At 44.2% G+C, this 20,555-nt stretch overlaps 1 protein-coding gene across 4 annotated transcripts in view; it reads right to left on the bottom strand.

Moving 5' to 3' along the window:
- Pc (pyruvate carboxylase) overlaps positions 1 to 20,555 on the bottom strand; it is a 99,085-nt gene that overhangs the window by 52,854 nt on the left and 25,676 nt on the right. Inside the window, exon 1 of one of the 4 annotated variants that reach the window (XM_063281286.1) lies at positions 8,205 to 8,225. The exons of the other annotated variants lie outside the window; for them this stretch is intronic. The gene's annotated coding sequence lies outside the window, so the exon portion shown is untranslated. Of the gene's footprint in view, positions 1 to 8,204; positions 8,226 to 20,555 lie in introns of those variants that run through there. 4 annotated transcript variants of the gene reach the window in all.

The following is a 20,555-nucleotide window of genomic DNA, read 5'->3' as shown; positions in this document are numbered from 1 at the left end:
TAACATATTTCCCAATATTTTTGATCCCTTCAGTGCAGAAGCCAAGGATACAGAAGACAGATGTTTTTATTTGTTTCATCATCTGTAAAAAACAAAACAAAACAAAAAAACAGATTTCTTTGGCTCCATAAAAGGGAGGCCAGGTCATTCTCTGCTGCCATCAAGCCAGGTGGTGATCCTGAGCTAGGAATAAGACATTGGAAGCTCAGCTTCAGGAGTGGGAATGCTGACAAGACAGACTTTTATACCTGTCCCAGTCCTTCCTGTCCTCACTCCTGCCCAACTTATAAAAGCTGATCGATCACTCTACCAGAGCAGCTAGACCCCTCTAAAGGCAATACTCTTTGCCTACCAATCCCCAGTCCAACCACAAGGCATTGAATTTGTATGACGTCTGTGTAGAAGACACGGAAAATTTCTTTTTTTCTTTTATTCAGAAATTGTAAGGAAGACCCCACTACACAGCACTATGTGCTGTGGAGAAACAGAAAACAATGATCGCCACATTTAACAAATTCACCATGTGCTGACAGAGGAAAGCACCACAAGTGTCAAGTAAGTGTCCACTACCAAAGTCCACCACCACAGGGTCACTCAACCCCTCAGAGTTTATCACCACATGGCCATTTTGCCCAGCCAATCACAGGCCAATGCCACTGACAATGGGGGCCACTCAGTTGAGGCTTCCAGGCCTCTCTTGCCTCACTATCCCCAGAAGGATAAGCAGGCCTCTAGTTAAGCAGTGATAGTTCTGGGCCAGGGAACAAAGGCTTCTGGATTGATCCAGCCCAGCCAGTGTTGATAGGGTTCCCCATCTCCATAAAGTCCTCAGTCCTGTCTCTTATACACAGTTTATATGGATTCACCGTCCCCTCTCCTAGCACCACAGCTCTGCTTCAGAACTGTATAACTTAGCCTGTGATAACTATTTCCTGGTTATCAACTTAACTACATCTAGAATTAACTAAAACCCACTTGGCTGGGTTCACCAGTGAAGGATTTTTCTTTTTCTTTTTTTTTTTCTTTTTGGTTTTTCAAGACATGGTTTCTCTGTGTAGCCCTCCCTGGCTGTCCTCGAACTCACTCTGTAGACCAGAATGTCCTAGAACTCAGATTTCTGCCTGCCTTTGCTGTGAGAGTGTTGGAATTAAGGATATGTGCCACCTACATCTACACAATGGAATATTACTCAGCTATCAAAAACAACAGCTTTATGAAATTCGTAGGCAAATGGTTGGAACTGGAAAATATCATCCTGAGTGAGCTAACCCAATCACAGAAAGACATACATGGTATGCACTCACTGATAAGTGGCTATTAGCCCAAATGCTTGAATTACCCTAGATGCCTAGAACAAATGAAACTCAAGACGGATGATCAAAATGTGAATGCTTCACTCCTTCTCTAAAAGGGGAACAAGAATACCCTTGGCAGGGAAGAGAGAGGCAAAGATTAAAACTGAAGGAACTGAGACTGAAGGAACACCCATTCAGAGCCTGCCCCACATGTGGCCCATACATATACAGCCACCCAATTAGACAAGATGGATGAAGCAAAGAAGTGCAGACCGACAGGAGCCGGATGTAGATCGCTCCTGAGAGACACAGCCAGAATACAGCAAATACAGAGGCGAATGACAGCAGCAAACCACTGAACTGAGAATAGGACCCCCGTTGAAGGAATCAGAGAAAGAACTGGAAGAGCTTGAAGGGGCTCGAGACCCCATATGTACAACAATGCCAAGCAACCAGAGCTTCCAGGGACTAAGCCACTACCTAAAGACTATACATGGACTGACCCTGGACTCTGACCTCATAGGTAGCAATGAATATCCTAGTAAGAGCACCAGTGGAAGGGGAAGCCCTGGGTCCTGCTAAGACTGAACCCCCAGTGAACTAGACTGGTGGGGGGAGGGCGTCAATGGGGGGAGGGCTGGGAGGGGAACACCCATAAGGAAGGGGAGGGGGGAGGGGGATGTTTGCCTGGAAACCAAAGAATTATTATTAAGTATTAAATAAATAAAAAAAAAAAAGGATATGTGCCACCAGTGCTTGGATTTTTTTTTCCTCCCTTGATAAAATCATTGAAATGGGAAGATCTTTAATCTTAATCGTTCAAAGTAGGAAGACTCACCTTTAATCTGAGCCATGCCTCTATGGCAAAAAAAAAAAAGTATATATATATATATTATATATATATAATGGAAGAAGGATGCTCTTGCTCTTTGCCTTCTTGCCATTGCTCTCACTGGCAAGTTCATTGCTACACTGGCATTACAGTCTACTCCCTTGGATTCTGGCATATACTAAAGACCAACCAAGATGTCTAGCCTCATGGACTGAACAATTACAAGGTTTTTGAACTTTCCATTGGTACATAGCCATTGTTGCCAACCAAAGCCTGTAAGTCACTCTAATAAATTACACACACACACACACACACACACACACACACGCACGCACGCACGCACGCACACACACACACACACACACACACACACACGCACGCACGCACGCACACACACACGCACACTCCAGAGCAGTGAGAAGTGGTGCTCAATCTGAAGGTCACAACCTCTTTGGCAAACCTCTATCCCCCAAAATATTTATATTATGAGTCATGATAATAGCAAAATTAAAGTTATGAAGTACCAACAAAATAATTTTATGGCTGGGGGGTCACCAGAACATGAGAAACTGTATCAAGGGGTCACAGCATTAGGAAAGTTGAGAATCACTGCTCTAGACAGCCCTGACTTAATACAAGTTCAATGCTAAAGTTACTCTTCATCTTAGAAATTTATATTACCTGCTCAGACTTCGTTTCTTGATCTATAGAAGCAGAATGATCAATAACCTTGTGAAGTTGCTCTAAGAATTCATCAATGTAAGATATTTTCTGCAATATCTGGGAGACTCTGGCTCATTATAGATTTCCAATACAGTGACTCCCCAATATCCAATCTTTGTGGGACCAGCCATAATCCTCTATTCCATCATGTCTTGGGCTGTGATGTATAAGAGGCAGAAACTCAGATACAAGTTTAAGAACAGAGCAACAGTCCTATGCAAGGTGATGGCTGGAGAAGCAATGGGCTGTGAAATAAGAATCCTATTCTTCAATCTGCTTCCACTAACCAGAGCTGTGTCTCAAGGAAAGTCACCCCACCATCCTGAGCATCAGTAGAAAAGAGGTGACTTTTTCACAGAAGCAGTAGGATCAAAAAATAAAATACAAGCTACTTGCTTTGAGGCAGCATTCTACAAGGCCTTTTGGAGACCCAGTCCCGTCCTCAGTCTGGCTGAGAAAGAAAGTCAAAGTGCAGAGCAGGTTAAACAGCACCAAGGAAACTCTAAACAGGGAGCAAGCGCTGAAAAGACAATGCAATGCTGGGAAACAGACTCAGCAAATGAAGGCTTACACACTGAACATTACAATATAATATTTAAAGTAATTCTGAACCAAAGGAAACATGCTCACTGTCACAGGTAACTATGGAGACACACCCCAAACTGATTTACAGACTCAGCATCATGCCAGTCTTTTTTGGGGGGAAGAAGGGGAAGCAGGGGCTGGAGACAGGGTTTCTCTTTATAGACTTGGCTGTCCTGGAACTCACTCTGTAGACCAGGCTGGCCTTGCCTATCTCTGCCTCCTGAGGGCTGGGATTAAAGGCATATGCCGCTATGCCCAGCTGCCAAGCCAATCTTAAATATATACTTTGAATGATGTACAAATGGCCAATAAACACATGCAAGGATGCTCCACATTCCTAGCCACAGGGGAGATATAAATCAAACTGAGCAAGGGGCCAATTTACAATCATTAGAGAGTGGTAAAGATCAAGATAATAAGTAGTGGTGAGGACCTGGAAAGACGTCTATACCACTGGTAGGAAATAAAATGGTGCAGCCATTTGGAGACAGTCTGGTAGCTCCTCAAACAATGAAGTAGTTTCCATGTGAGCCAGTAATTCTCTTAGATACACAGGATATCAGGAAATATATATTCACCTAAAAACTTGTACACAAGTAATCATAACAGCATTGTTCACAACAGGCAGAAGGTGGAAACCCTCCAAACATCCATCAGCTTACTTAAGGATTAACAAGATGCGGGACAGCCATACAATGAAATATTTAGGCACTTAAAAATAAAATATTGTCACAAAGTGGATGAACTCTGAGGACAACCTATATGAAAGCAGCCAGATATGGAAAGGCACAAGCACTACAACTCATTTAAATGACGTTTCCAAAGCAGTGAAGTCCAGGGACACAAAGTGCATAACAGTTGAAAGGAGCAGGGAAGAGAGACGAACAGGGAGTGACTGCTAATGGGCACAGGGTTTCCTTGTAGGGGGATAAGAGTATTTTAGAAAGATGATATACAACCTTGTAAATATACTAAAAAAAAAAAAAAACTACTGAATTTTAAACTACAGAATTACACACAGTTAAAGGGGTGATTTTTGCCAGTCAGTCCTATAATAACATCACCTTGGAAGACAGAGATGGGGGTGACAAGTTCCAGTCTCAGAACAAAGGGCCAGAGGAGAATTCTGTCAGTCACAATGGTATGTGCCTACAGTCCTTGGTGCTTGGGAGATTCAGACACTTGAACTCCTGAGTTCAAGATCAGCCTGAACTACATAATGACGCCTTGTATCAAAAGTGGGGGGATGGGGATAAGGGGCTGGAGAGATGGCTCAGTGGTTAGGAGCACTGACTGCTCTTCCAGAGGTCCTGAGTTCAATTCCCAGCAACCACATGGTGGCTCACAACCATCTGTAATGGGATCTGATGCCCTCTTCTGGTGTGTCTGAAGACAGCTACAGTGTACTTATATAAATAAAATAAATAAATCTAAAAAAAAAGCAGGGGTCAGGTTGGGGTAAGGGCTGTGCATGGTAGTTCATTCCTATAATCCCACAACTCAGAAGGTTGAGGCAGGAAAAATGCCACAAATATGAGGACAGCATGGGTTTATAGTAAGTTCCAGGTTAGTTTGATATACAAAGTGAGACCCTGTCTCAAAAAAAAAAAATAGATAGCTAAGACTAAAATGCACATTCCCAGGACAATCCTAATTCTAACCCAATCTCAGAAAACAACTCAGTAAAGTGATGCTTGCAGAGATAGGAAGACCCGAGTCCAACTCTTGTCACCTATGCAAAAACTGCATGAAGCAGTGTGCATCTGTAACCAGCCCTAGAGAAGCAGAAGTGGAAGGATCCTGAGGCTTTCCTAGCAGCCAATCCAGCCACATTGGTAAAATCTAAGTTCAGAGATCTTGTCTCAAATGACAAGATGGAGAACTACCAAGAAAGACAACTGATATCAACTCTAGCTTGCATACCCACTACCGTACATAACATACACAGCACACACAGATATGAACACATATAGCTGTTGTATTTTTAAAAATGTTAGGATTCTAGTTTAATTTTGTGGAATAGCACTTATGAAGAATGCATGAGGTCCTGGGTTACATATACTCCAGCACTATAAAAAATTTACCAAAATCCGTCTTTTTTAATTTACCAAAATTTTAACGAAGATGGGCACCTACTTAAGTTGTGTGAAGTTCAGGGCTCAATCCTCAGTGCCCATCACATATGTGCTTATGGTTTAATCTACTGTGATGCTGATCATGAGGAAGACTTGCTCAGACATGTAGTTGCAAAAAGAAGAAAATATTTTAATAACCTCTAGATGACTGAGGCTACTCCCCTTGACATTATATCTGAACTCAAAGGACAAGAAGTTCACTGGCAGAGAACCCCAAACCTCATGAACTTTTCCTACTTACTCTGTGACTTTAAAATCCACTGGCCTTTCTCAATTTGTAAATGGGTCTTTTGACCAACATCATTTTGTAATCTCCTGTGCTGGTCATCTGGAAAATACTGGCTCCTTGCATTACACTGTTCCTCTGGAGAGGAACACAGTACAGATTGAAATGAATTAATAAAATACCACCTGTATAATATCACCAAGGTCAATGCTGTTGGAAAAGCCTTTCGGTATTTTTAAAGTGCCCAACCCAGGACAAACTCTAATTTGTTCTTTCAAGCTCGAATTTCAGCAAGGTTATATGAATTATTAGCTATTTCCTTTAAAGCAACAAATTCATCAATGTTCATTTTGGAGGGAGGGGGAGTTCCGAAAGCACTCAAATCGCTGTATCCATGGTCATGACCACAGTTTTACATCAGTGCATTCTGAAAACCCATCAAGTTCAACGTGCAACTCATACAACCAAGTAAGAGCTTTTCCACAACCCCCACAGCTGGTGAGGCGAATGCTTAGTTCCCGTCTCAGCACACGAAAGATAAGAGCATGTGCCCAAGCCCAGCACATTAGCCTTGAGTAAATGAATCTGCTTCATTAAGACCAGCGTTAAATGGAGTGGAGGGAAGGGCGTGAGATGGAGGGGCAGCCTGTGTGCCGCTGATTCCTGAAAAGTGCCACCAGTTTTGTCTCTAATTTTGCCCTAGTCTTACATCATTGGTGAAGAGAAAGTAATGTGTTCATACTGATAGGAAAATCCTGCTCTGAAGACTCCCTTGCCTGGACTGAAGGACCTGCAAGTGCCACTGGGTGAGGACAGCACTCTTTCCTGCACTGGAGGGAGTGAATAAAGCAAACAGCCATGCCTGCTGTGTGACTTATGAAGAGTGATGAGCAGATGTGGCTCTCACAGGAGCTGACCTGTGCCTACAGGATGGGTTGCTTCCAAATACAGAGCTGGCTGAACAGGCCCCTTCCTGACTGCCAAACCTAAAACACCATCCCTACTCCCCGGCCTTGCACCATCTTTCCCTTCCTTTGACTTCCAACTAGAGGGCCAGTATAGACGTGTGTGGCTAGGGATAAAGGGCAGGAAGACAGAGTGAGAAGGGGACACACAACCCACAGCTCCTGCCTTTACCCTCCAGGGCTCACCACCCTTCCTGAAGATGCTTCTCTTACCTAGCCCCAAGTTCAGTATCTGCTCTCCCACCCCAAGCTCCAGGCACCTGATAGGGAAGGTGCCTTCCCTTGACTCTAAAATGGGTCCCTACCGAGCAAGACCCACACCTGGCTCAAAGCCCTATACTCCCATAACAAACAGTAAGCAAGACCCACACCTGGCTCAAAGCCCTATACTCCCATAACAAACAGTAAGCAGCATGAAGTCTGCTGGGAAGGGATTTCTTTTGAGATGAGACTGTAACACCAGCGCCCACAGCCACAGTAAAGCCACTTGGCTGGATCTGAGGGAGGAAAACAAAGGGCCATTCAGGGCCATTCAGGGCCATTCAGGGCCCAGGAGCAAACAATAGGCCCTTATCCTCTCTTCTGGTCCAGGCCCAGAGCTACTGAGCACAACTAGAAGGCACAATGGGTAGCCCCTGGGCAGGGCACCCCTAGATGTGTGTGGCCCCAGACAAACATTTTGTGTGATCTGTATACATGAAGAACTAGTATCATTCAGTACTACTATGCCAGTCCCATTCTGATAGCCCAGGGACACAGGTCCACATAGGAAATGTCACAACTGCCTCCTGGGACTGGGCTTAGACACAGACCAGAATAATTACAAGGAACAGCTAGCTATCCTTGCACAGGGAATACAACTAAGAGCACCCAAAGGGTCAGTGTACCAAAGGGCACAAGGTGGGAACTGTGAGCATCTCAAGAAAGGAATTCCAAACTGTGCTTTGAGGAGCCGCTCTGGGGCAAATAGTGGGCAAATAGTGGTACTTCTAAAAATATAATCACAATTGTGGGTTTTAAAAATTATGAGGGCTGTCCTCAAAGATGGATGAGGAATTATAAGTCTAAGTGCTTCCTATTCCCCATCTCTGGGGTGATCAAGCCACCCAGGAAACAGGAAACCTCAGTGAGTCTCTAGGTCTTCACATGCACTCCTACTGGCTAACAGATCACTAACTGGATGATGCTGGAGTCCCCCTCAGTGAGGCTCACAGGTGAGGTACCAGAAAAGGAGAGCATAGAGATTTTACTGAGAGGCTAGGATCGGGCAGTATGAATTGAGAACAAACCCAGATGACTCCCAGACTGGTAATCTCTACTGAAGCACTGAATTCAACCCTAAACAGACTCTGTCCCCTAGGGACAATTCTGCCACCCATACCAGAGCTGGCACAAGGAAATACCCTGTAAGCCCCTAGGCTGGGCCAATGAGAAGAGGCTCACCAGATCTTCAGATAACACCGACCATGGGCCTATTAGGGCAGCAAGGGGGGCTGCTTGGGCTCCTTTTTCACTCTGCCTAAGGTTCAAGCATCCGGCCAAATTGCCAGTCTGAAGCTGCCAGCTGCAGGAGACAGATAGCTACAGGGAGGGGAGGATCCCCTTGAGGCCCCCATGGACTTGGGCGTGCTCAGGAGCCACTGTGCTTTTCCTCCACAGCACCATCACAGTAACTGCATTGGCTCTGGCCTTCTGCTGGCTTCTTTGATGAAGGAGATGTCAGGGCCTTCTTTTCTCTACTGTGTTCCCAGCAGGTATCTGAAGCTTACTCCTTCAGCTACAGAGCAGTACCCAAAGCCAGGTCCACAGCACAGCACTCCATGCCAGGCAGCTACACAGAAACTAAGGGTGTGGAGTGATTCAGCCCCACCCACAAAGGGCTATGCTGGTGGCCTTCCCTCAGGGGAACTCTGGGGAAATGGGCCAGGGATCTCAGGAGGCAGAATGCCAGGCTCAAAGGTTCCCACTACACATCCCAAAGTCTCGTGCTAAAGGAGGAGAGAGGGTAACCAGGCAGCAATCCCAGCTCTGACAAGCATGCACTGGTGGGTGATGCATGGTTCCAGCCCAAGGCCCCACTTTTGGGTCTGTCTCCTCTCCCTTAGTCCAGGCGCCAGCAATTTCTCGCATCTTCCTGCACTTCAAGCTAAGTACTCCACCCTGTCTAATCCCCTCCAAAGCTCTTCACAGCCCTGTCCTGTCCTTCTCCCCCCATCCCCAATAAACAAGCCCACCAACCTGCATTTCTTTAGCCACTGGGTCTGCTGGAACACACACGACTTGGCAAAAAGAACTGACCTTTGTGCAGGGCAGCCTCTTTCCTAGCTCTCCCTCCCATTCCAACTGGGTAAATAGTTATGGAAATAAACCCAAGGGGAGAATAAGATGGCACCACAGAAAGTGTACAATGGACTTGGCCCTTTGTGACTTCCAGTAAACCATAATGGAGAACTCATAGTCCCCTCAGGAATGTACGTGGAAACACACTGCTTAGGAGAAGGAGCTCTGCAAATCAGCATAGGCTTTCAGAAAAAAGGCCTCCTTTTCCTACCTAAAATAAAGGAATTGATAAGCTAAGAAAAGAAGTGTGGGATTCTAGAACTAAGCTCCAAGGAAGACTAGGCTAGGCAACCTCACTCTGGTTTACAGTAAATGAGAGTTGCTGTCACTGTCACTGGGCTTGGCCTCACACTTCAGTTCAGAACACCACCACTTAAATCACATATCCACTGCCCTGGTTGCTGTTAAAAAAGAAAGATCTGGAAATCTCCTGGTACTTTCAACCCTAAAGGAGAGATTTGGAACTTAGATGGCCTGGGTTGACAGGCACATTTATCTGGCCTTGGAGTTCCTGGCAGCACCATTCCCTGCTCAGGGCAAACTGTGGGGAAGGTCCTCCTAAGGCTGCCTACTATCTAAGGTGGCCTAAAAGAACCTGTAACAGAAAGGAAACAAAATGTTCAGCTTTCCCCTGGGTTAACAGTCTTCTTATCCAAGATGGAGTGGCCACAATCAACTGTAAAATCTCTAACTGGGTAGTGGTGGCACACATCTAATCCTAGCACCCAGGAGGCAGAGGCAGGGGCATCTCTGAGTTCAAGGCCTGCCTGATCTACAGAGTTCCAGAACAGCCATAGCTACACCCAGAAACCCTGTCTGGGGCCAGGAGATTAATCTCTAATCAAGACTTCAAGTCCATTCTCTCACAGAAGCCTTATACTCTCTGTGGTATGACAGAAACAATGAACAGGATTTTCTTTCCTCCTCTCAGCAATGCTTCTTAAAAGAGAACTGCACTAGTGAGACACTCGTCACCCCATGTGGCTCCTGTACAGGGAGGTGAACAAACCTCCATGGGTTCCCTCTGGACCAACTCCACTATTAACATTCCACTTCTAACCATTACAGATAAGAAATGAGAAGCAAAAGAATAAAGAACACATTTTTCAGCTGGTAAGATACTCAGCAGGTAAAGTTCTTGCTGCCAAACCTGACAAACAAGGGTTTGATCTCCAGGAACAACATGGTTGATGGAGAGAACCTACTTTAACAAATTGTACACACACACACACATACACTCAACACACACACACCATACACAACACATACACACACACATACATACACACATACACACACACACACACACACCATACATAACACACACACACACCTATAATTAGAATATTTAGAAAAAAGACTTCCCAGCCTCTGGCCACCTTGAGGCAGTAACCTCCAAATGTCCTCCCCAAGTGGGCGTCAGCAATACTGGAGCATCGGCCTGAATGTTCAAAAAGAACAATTAGTTGGGGATTTAGCTCAGTGGTAGAGCGCTTGCCTAGGAAGCGCAAGGCCCTGGGTTCGATCCCCAGCTCCAAAAAAAAAAAAAGAACCAAAAAAAAAAAAAACCTGACAAAAAGAACAATTAAAGGAGAAAACATTTGTTTGCAAATTCTCCCTTTGAAGAGTACTCTGTAGGGCCAAGGTGGGGTCTGTGCCAATGCCACACACTCTCCAAAGACGTCTAGAGCGGGATAGTGCAGTGACAACCGTGGAATGGGTCCCAGGACAGAAGTGAATGAGCCAATTTTGAGGATCTGTGCTAAGAACAAGTAGGCAACAAAGAAGGGGGTGAAAGCTTGAGGCATGGTATCCAGAGCTCTTCTCTGTGAAAGTAGAAATAAATCTAGGTCATAACTCTTTGGAGTTACTCAAGATAAATACCTGGGTTTATGAAAATGGGCATCAGTGACAAGTGATACAAACTTAGTAATAGCAGTTAGGAGCCTTGACAACTCAGGTTATAACAATGCCTGTATTAAAAACAATGCCTGTTCAGTGAATACGAGAATGAACAGGCTCAGTCAAGGCTGCTTGTGTCAGAAGTAATGGGACAAGCAGAACTAGGCAATGGGTGTGAGGATGACTAGGACATATCATACTTATGCTGGGACAGGGGAAGGACAGAATGAGGTGGGGTAGAATGGGAGAGAGCAATGGTATTTTCAGATTCCACAAACCCTGGTGAAAGTTCTGTTCCTCAGAAGCTGAGTATCCATGCTATGGTGTAACAGAAGGAACTATCTTCTTTCTCCTGCCTAATAACTGGGAAGAAAGGAAAACCCCAAACATAGACTCAGTTTTGGAAGATGGGACAAGCACAGGGAGACAGGAGAATGGGCAAAACCCAGATAAAATAGCAGTCAGTAGGGCTGCCCCTGGGAAGGGACAGAGCACCAGATCTAAACAGGAGCTTGCCTCAACCCTGATTCTTCAAGCCCTACCTCTCGTCACACTCTCCTCCAAGTAGCCCTGCCCTTTGGCTCCTTCCTTCTACTTGACATCAGGATTCTCTCCAGTTCAGGGAACCAGAGCTGGGCCCAGATCCAGACTTAATTTGTTCAATGCACAGAGACACCAGTGTGTAATGAAAGGAGCATGGCTAAGGAGGAAATGCCTTTTGTGGCCTTTGGCTGGGCTGCCAGCAACTGTACCCATTTATACCCTCTTTCCTGTACGGGTAAGGAAGAAAACTCACTTTCACTGAACAGCTAGGAGTAAGCAAACAGCCTTGAGAAGAAACTCAGTCGCTACCTAAAAACAAACAAACCAAAAAACAATTCCTTTGTATTTCTTCAAACTTTCAGGCAAGACTGTCTTTGTCTCTGTTGGAGTTCTAAGAAGAGCATTCTAAATCTGGGTGTATAGCATATACCTGCAAGCCCAGCACTCAGGAAGTAATCTGCTATACAATTAAATTGGAGCTATCCCCGGCTACATGAGATCCTGTCTCAAACAAACAGGTAAACAAACAAAAAGCTACACTCCAGAGAGGAAATGAAAAAAAGAACACACTAAACAGATGAAAAGTGGGCACCGAGGCAAAAGCCCTGCTCCTGGATTCCAGACACATCCTGTAGGGAGGGAAAGAGGGAAGGATACTACAGGCTTCGCAAAGAACACAAGCACAGAACAAGTGAGAAACAGCTGCCATTCAGAGACAAGTACAAGCTCAGGCCTTCAGAGGTAGTCAGCACTATGGGCAGCATGGTGAAGGGATGCCTTGGGTGCTAGCAGTGTCAGAGATTCTAGGTCTGAGCTCTGCCATACTCAGGCAGAAGCTTTCCTCTTGAAGGTCAGTTTCCTCAAGCTGATACCTCCAATATGGTTGTAAGAAAGCAGAGGGAGGGGGTTGGGGATTTAGCTCAGTGGTAGAGCGCTTGCCTAGCAAGCGCAAGGCCCTGGGTTCAGTCCCCAGCTCCGAAAAAAAGAAAAGAAAAAAAGAAAAAAAAAAAAGAAAGAAAGAAAGCAGAGGGAGGGCTGGGCTGTGGCTCAGTGGTAGATTTCTTGTTTAGCTTAGCATGGGAAAGGCCCTAGGTTGGAAGTAGAAGTGATATGTGAAGCAATACCAGGAAAGCTGGGTATGGTAGAGCACTCTAGAAATTCTAACACTGGAAGGCTAAGCCAGGAGAACCACTCAAAGTTTGTACCCAACATGGGTTGTAGATTTGATAGAGTTCTTGCCTTGCATAAGCCATAAGTTCATTCCCAAGCACCACAGAATCAACTGTGAAGGTGTGTACACCTGTAACCCCAGCTCCTAGGAGGGAAAAGCAGAAGGGTCAGAAGTGTAAGACCATCTATCGCCACACAGAAAGCCCCACAGCAGCCTGGGCTACATAAAATGTTGCCAAAAATGGGGGAGGGGAAGAAAAGGAAAGAAAGGAGAAAGGGAGGACCCCAAGAAATCAGATGAATTTAGTCACTGATATCACATAGCCATGGCTACTTATCATAGCATTGCTTATGTCATGGCCATTTGATTTTACTATGGCTTTTTTATATATATATTTACTTCTAGGTAAGAGAAACACAGCACATAAAAAACACCAAAATATTTGATCTTCCTCACACTGTGGATGTTGCTGGGGGTTTCAGATAGCAAACCTCAGAGAGAGAAAGCCAGTTCTAACTCAGATCCTGAAATGTCCTTGGTAGATCCATAGGTTGAAGGTTTGGTCATGAGCTGCTGGACTGCGGAGAGGTGGTGGAGCCTGTGAGGGGAGGGGCTATCTGAAGGAAGGTAAGTCATCAAAGGCCTATCTTTAAAGAGAGTGTCTGTCTGTCTTTCCTTCTGTCTGTCTTTCCTTCCTCCCCAAACCCCCAACTTTCTGGCTAACACAAAGTGATCCTTTTCATCTGTCACATGCCACAGGAGTGACGTACTTCATGCCACAGCTCTAGAAACAACAAAGCCAGCCAACCACTGACTAAAATCTCTAAAACCACAGCCCTTTACGCCTCATCCTTGTAAGTTCCTTACTTTTGGCGTTTTTGTCACAGTAACAAAGCTAACACAGCTACATACCCTACATTATATACAGTGCTCCTTTTCAAACTCATATTTCAGTTAGGAAAAGCAAGACCCACCATCTTCCTAATTACAATGCTCTATGCTCATGAATGAGACCAGGGTCTGTTTGTCTGCATGAAGCCCACCTGGCATCTATTATCCTAGAAAAGGTTTTCTGAAGAAGCCATAAGGTTTCAGATGTCTTCTTCTAAATCTAAGGGAAGAGGGTAGGAAATAGGTTTTGGGCTCAAAATCTAATAAACAGAATAATGACATGAGGATAAGAGACAGCAGACAGGGCTGGAGAGATGGCTCAGCGGTTAAGAGCACTGACTGCTCTTCCAGGGGTCCTGAGTTCAATTCCCAGCAACCACATGGTGATTCAGAACCATCTCTCTGTAATGGGATCTGACGCCATCTTCTGGTGTGTCGGATGACAGCAACAGTGTACTTACATAAAGTAAATAAATAAATCTTTAAATGAAAAAGAGAGAGAAAGAGAGAGAGAGAGAGAGAGAGAGAGAGAGAGAGAGAGAGCAGACAGATGTGGTTTGTTCAGCAAATAACTGTCCCTCAGGCAATGTGAATAGTCTTGTGGTCATCTGCAGAAGCCATCAAGAGTATCTCCAACTCAGAGCAGGCATAGTACCTGTTCTTTCTCCTTTCACCCTTTCACCTCCTACCTCCTAAACGTGTCGTGCACATTACCACATACAAGGATGCCCAGAGCTACAGGACAAGCAGGTGGAGCAACTTGATCTGAGTGGTCTGAGTAACAATGGCTCCCATAGGCTCATGTATTTGGATGTTTATTCGCCAAGGAGTATCACTATTTCAGAAGTATTATTAGGAGGTGTGGCCTTATTGGAGGAGTGTATCACTTAAGGTGTGTTTTGAGATTTCAAAAAGCCCACACCAGGTTCAGAGTGTCTCTGTGTCTCTCTGCTTACAGAACAGGATGTAGCTCTTAGATACTGCTCCAGTACAATGTATGCTGCCATGCTCCCACCATGATACTAGATTAACCCTCTGAAATTGTAAGCAAACCCCCAATTAAATGCTTTTCTCTTTATAAGTATTGCCTTGGTCATGTTGTCTCTTCACAGCAAGACAACAGTGACTAAAACAATAACATCACCAGGGGACCATTATGAAGAGTTCATCACTTGTGCTTTCTCCTCTGGCTCAGATAAACTACCCATTCAAGCTTGCTATTAGCTACAAAGCAGGTTCCAACAATGATGTTCATTCCTATTCAATAACTCCAAAATAAAAGTCAGTAACATTTGCTTTATCAGAAAGCAGCAATCATCATCACAATCATGCATGTCTTCCAGATGTACACTGAACACCACAGCAAAGTAGAGAGTCCTAGAATTCCATTGCTTTCTTCCCAACAAGAGATGTACAATAGCTGAGTACTTTATATTGGTCAAGGAAACACAAACAGGTTTGGATGTCAGAAAACATTGAGGCAAAAATGCAAAGAAAAAAGTTAGAAATTAAGGATACTGATTTGGTGAATCAAATATCAAATATTCTATTCTTCCAATCATTTGCAAACCAGTTAGATATGACACTTGGACAAAAGGAAAATTCCATCCTGAGCACCTGCCTCAGAGAAAGCTTCTCAGACGTAGGTAGGAAGAGAATGGTGAAAGCTAAGTCAATGCAAGGCACAAAGAAAACAGGAACAAGAACAACAGGCAAACGAGTAAGAAGCACAATCCGCTTAGAAACCTCTGAAAGATAAAGACCAGTCCAGAGAGGCTAAAACTGAACATCCCAGATGACCACCTTTGTGATAAAAAGACAAAACAAGCTATTTTCCATCTAGGAAAAAATATATACAGGGCTTATATGTAAAATATATAGTTCTTACCAAAAGAGCACATCACTTAGAGAATATTGCCTTTTGTAAGAACAATAGGTAATGATAACTAACCTGAAATGTGTCCACACTAATGAATTGGAAATAGCAAACACAGATAACTCAATAAGTACTTACAGAATACTTCTTAAGTGCTTGGCATAGTAGGAATTTTTTTAAATCTTACTGTGGGGTGGTGGTGGTACATGGCTTTAATCCCAGCACTAGTGAGGCAGAGGGAGCCAGATCTTTATGAGTTCAAGTCCAGCTTGGTCTACAAATCGAGTACACAGGACTACATAGAGAAACTCCTCTAAAATAATTAAAAATGTAAAACAAAAAACAGACTTAGCACATGTTATCCTATAACTGCACTTACTCTAGGTATTAGAACATATATGACCTTCAGTTGCATTTACACAGACAGGTGTGCAGGGAGGAGATTAAACTCTGTTGAGTGCTTATGTTCTCACCACCGAACCTGTAAGGACAGAGCCTGTGCAACCATCACCACCATCTATTTCAGGACAAAACAAAACCAGATACCCCATTCTCTGTTCCTCCAAACTCTGGAAATCACCACTCTGGCTTTCCTGGTATTGCACAGAAATGTCACCCAGCATGTGGCCTTTTGTACCTGGTTTCTGTGTCAGCAATATTCTTAAGCTTTACCCAGGCTGCAGCAAGTGTCAGTGTTTCATTCTTTCTCACAGCTGAATAAGAATCCATTCATTAGGTGATAAAAATTTGGGTTGATTCCATTTGAGAGCTATTATGAATATAATGATGTGAATTCTCATCTGTAGCCAGTCTTAGTTACTTTGGGGGTTCTTTTTCCCATCCTTTATTCCCCTGGTTTCACCCCCTATCACTAGACAGGAGAGAAAGAAGGATAGAGGAGCGAGAAAGAGATCCATGAATTTAATTTCTTTGCTTCTTCTTTGAACACGACTACTCACAAACCACCATCAACCCCCCTGACCAACAAACAACAATCAACTCCACCTATGAGGGCCCTAGCATTTATACCCTCCAAACAGTCCCCAGAATCCCAAACATCACACAGTCATAGAAACCATCTGCAGCTGGCAACACCACATCCCTGCTAGAGTACAAGGCAAATCATAGTCAGCTGCTGGGGACAGTCCGCAGCAGCCCCACATCCCATCCTGGGATTAAAATATATGCACATTCTTACAATCATTTTTGTGTTTTTTTAAAGAAACCAAAATCCCAGAGCCTGTCACTTCATACACACACACACACACACACACACACACACACACACACACACATAAAACATTTTAAATATCTACTTCAGTGCAAGAACATTGAATCCAGGTCTCATTCATACTAAGCACATGTTTTACCCTCAGCTACAACCCTCGCATTTAGATATATAACTTAAGTTGTCTGGGTTTGTCTTGTTCGTTATGTTCGGTTGAGTTCTTGAAGCCAACAGACGGACTCTATGATTCAGCTATCAACTATACCGCTACAGTTTGGACCTATAATGTTTCATAAAGGTCTTGGCATTTTATTAACTAGGTTTCTGTCAACCTGACACAATCTAGAGTCATCTAAGAAGAGGGAACCTCAAATGAGAAAATGCCTCTGTCTTAGGGTCCTCTAGAGTCACAGAATTTATGGGATGTCTCTATAAAGGGAATTTATTGGGATGACTTACAGGCTGCAATCCAACTAACCAAGCAATGGACAGCTATGAATGGCAAGTCCAGGAGTCTAGTAGTTGCTCAGTCCCACAAGATGGGGGGGTTGAGCTGTTCTTCTGTATAAGCTGGGATCCTGAAGAAGTAGGCTCCAACTGATGTGCTGGCAAGAAAGTGTAAGCAGGTAAAGAAGAGGCCTTCCTTTTTCTGTTGTCCTTATGTAGGCCTCCAACAGAAGGAATGACCCAGATTATAGCTGTGCCTCAAGATCTGGATTAAAGGCATGTGTCTTCCAGCCCCAACTCCTTTTATGACCCCTTCAGTTCTGGGCCATCAACTGTACCTTCACCAATGGCCTTCCATGGTCTCTCACAGTGTCAAGCCTCAGCAGCTCTCCATGACCCCTTTATTCAAAACCAGTCCCACTGGGTGACTCTTACATATTACTAACTCTGGTTGCCACCATGATGTCTATCTCTGGACCACGGCTTCTTTGTGCTCACAGAAAACACTTCCCAGAAGATGTCATCTCAGCAATGCTGGTCTCTTCTTAATCACCACTAATTTCTTAGCTGCAGCTGACCAGCATCAATTGTTCCAGTAACCACTATTGACTCTAAAGCTGCAAGTTCTGCTGCTTGCTGGAGCTGGTACATGGACCCCTTGTTCTATTACATCATCACCAGCTTTCTGTTCTCCTTCACTGCCTACACTTGGCTTTCCTGGGACTTGCTCTTAGACTGACCTTGAACTCAGAGATCTCCCTGCTTCTGTCTCCTAATGCAGGGATTAAAGGCCTTTAACACCACACCTGGACCTAAAACCTTTACCCTTTCATAAGATCTTTATAAATTCTGGATTGTAGTTCATTCCAGATATAGTCAAATTAACAACCAAGAATTGCCATCGCAGCCTCTATCAGATTGCCTTGCAGTGAAGTCTGGGGCATTTTCTCAAATGATGAGACTGTGGATACTACCAGACCCAGCCAGGTTGCATAACAAAGCAAACTGAAAACAAAACAAAAACAGGAGGAACAAGCCAGTATGCAGCAATCCTCCTGCCTCAAGTTCCTGCCCTTATGCTCCCCAGCAATTGATTGTTAGCTTGAAGTGTAAAAACCTTTCCTTCCTAAATTGTTTTTGATCATGATCTTTTTTTTTTCTTTTTCTTTTTTTCGGGTCTGGGGATTGAACCCAGGGCCTTGCGTTTGCTAGGCAAGCGCTCTACCACTGAGCTAAATCCCCAACCCCTTGATCATGATCTTTATCACAGTAATAGAAACCTAATTAACATAGCGTTGATGAGGTCCAGAGTCTATACCATTAATAAATACTTAGACCTTTAAGAGGTGATGCCTAATGGTAAGTGTTGGGCATGGGTCCTTGATGGGAATTGTGGTGCCCTCGCCCATTCCTCTCCTGGTCCATCTTGGACTGGACTATGAGGTAAACACTCCCTCCACCATAAGTCTGGACCATAGTGTTATCTTGCCATAGTCCCAAAGCAATGGAGTGATCAATCATTGGCTAAAACTCCAAACCTATGAGTCAAAATAAGCCTCTTTCCTTCATAAGCAGATCTCTGGCTACAACAGAAAGCTGACTAACCCACACATCTGTTTTCTACATCTTCGTTCTGGGATGTAAAAGTGGGCTGGATGGTAAGAGAAGCAGCAGAAAATTTAAAATCACTGTTTAAAATCTTGGGAGATGTTTCAATGAGTAAAGTGCTTACATGTGGACCTGAGTTTGGATCCCCAACACTCACATAAAAACTCAAGCATGGCTGTGTATGCCCATAACTCTAGTGCTAAGGGAGAAACACAGACAGGAGGCATGCTGGGACTTGCTAGGTGCCAGTTTAGGGGGGAAAAGGGCAACCCCTAGGTTCAGTTAGACCCTGTCTCAAAAATAAAGAAGCAATTGAGGAAGATATACATTTATTTCTTGCCTCTGTACCCACACATACATAATCATATGCGTATATGCATGTGCGTGCACACACATACACATACACGTACACACACTTACATCCACATATACATAGGCACCCACATGCACACACACACACACACACACACACACACACACACACACAAATGCATAAAACGTGAGGTACTAACTCACAGACAGAAAACAACCTCGTCACATTTACTCCCTCCTGTCCCACAGCCTTGTAGAAGGGTGCTCACCAACATTAAGCAGGAAATACTACAGGGCTTGTGAGTACTTTACTGTAAAGCAGGGGCTCTGACATATGCACCAGGTTTTTCTTGAGAGACCAGACCAACTCCATCTTGGGTTCAGGCTCCATCTTAGAGGATCTGACCTAAGGCGGAGCTCAAGTTAATCAACAAGCCTGCGCCTAGCACTAGTTTCCATGTCACTCCCTAACCATCACCAATCAGGAGGAAAGCAGAAGCTACAGATATACCTAAGATATTCACTTATAAGTTTATGGTTTGACTCCCAACATCAGCCAATCATTTTAAAGGGCATCAAATTCCATAATAGCCTCCCAATCAGATGTGTGCCATACTGAATACCCCCTTGCCTGTTTGCTTGCCTCTATAAATGCTTACTTGAAACTGGGCTGGGGGTTTCACCCTCCTGTCCTGCTGCATCAGGGTCAGTGATAAGCCCAAGCCTCAAATAAAAAGACCCTAGTAAGATTTCATCAGAATCGGCTCCTTGGTGGTCTTTTGGGATTTCTCAAAATGGGCACAACACTCTGAAGCTATATGTATTAGACTAATGGCAATTTCAGGCTGGCAATCATGCAGGGAACCTCAGGCCCACAATGACTGTACAGTGGACGCGCCCAGGAAGGCAGCGGAGCAGATCATGGAGAACAAGCAAAGTCTATGGATGAACAACAGTGGGGGGAGTGCTCAAAGTTCTGGCTTTGATAACTAGCACTGCATAAACCAGGCATTATAATACTGGCACTCAGGAAACAGAAAGGGGAGGGGAGTTGGAGAGATGGCTCAGCGGTTAAGCGCACTGACTGCTCTTCCAAAGGTCCTGAGTTCAATTCCCAGCAACCATATAGTGGCTCGCAACCATCTGTAATGGGATCTGATGCCCTCTTCTGATGTCTGATGTGTCTGAAGACAGCTACAGTGTACTCAAAACATAAAAGAATAAATACATTTTTAAAAAGAAAAAGAAAAGAAATAGAAAGGGAATGATCAGGAGTGCCAGGGGCATCCTCAGCTACATAAAAGATGCAAATCTAGCCTAGACTAAATGAGACAGTTTCAAAAACGTTTTTTAGAATGAAGACTAAGTGAAAGAAGAGAATACGAAGGAAAACTTACATGCATATATGAGGAATTAAGTTTTAATGTCTGTCAGTGAAAGAATGAACCTGCCAGCAACAATGAGGGCAAGCAGGCA

This window comes from Rattus norvegicus, chromosome 1, assembly GCF_036323735.1.
Source record: "Rattus norvegicus strain BN/NHsdMcwi chromosome 1, GRCr8, whole genome shotgun sequence".
NCBI lineage: Eukaryota > Metazoa > Chordata > Mammalia > Rodentia > Muridae > Rattus > Rattus norvegicus.
The sequence above is the reverse complement of the archived record's forward strand: the minus strand, read 5'-3'. Positions and strand labels throughout refer to the sequence as shown.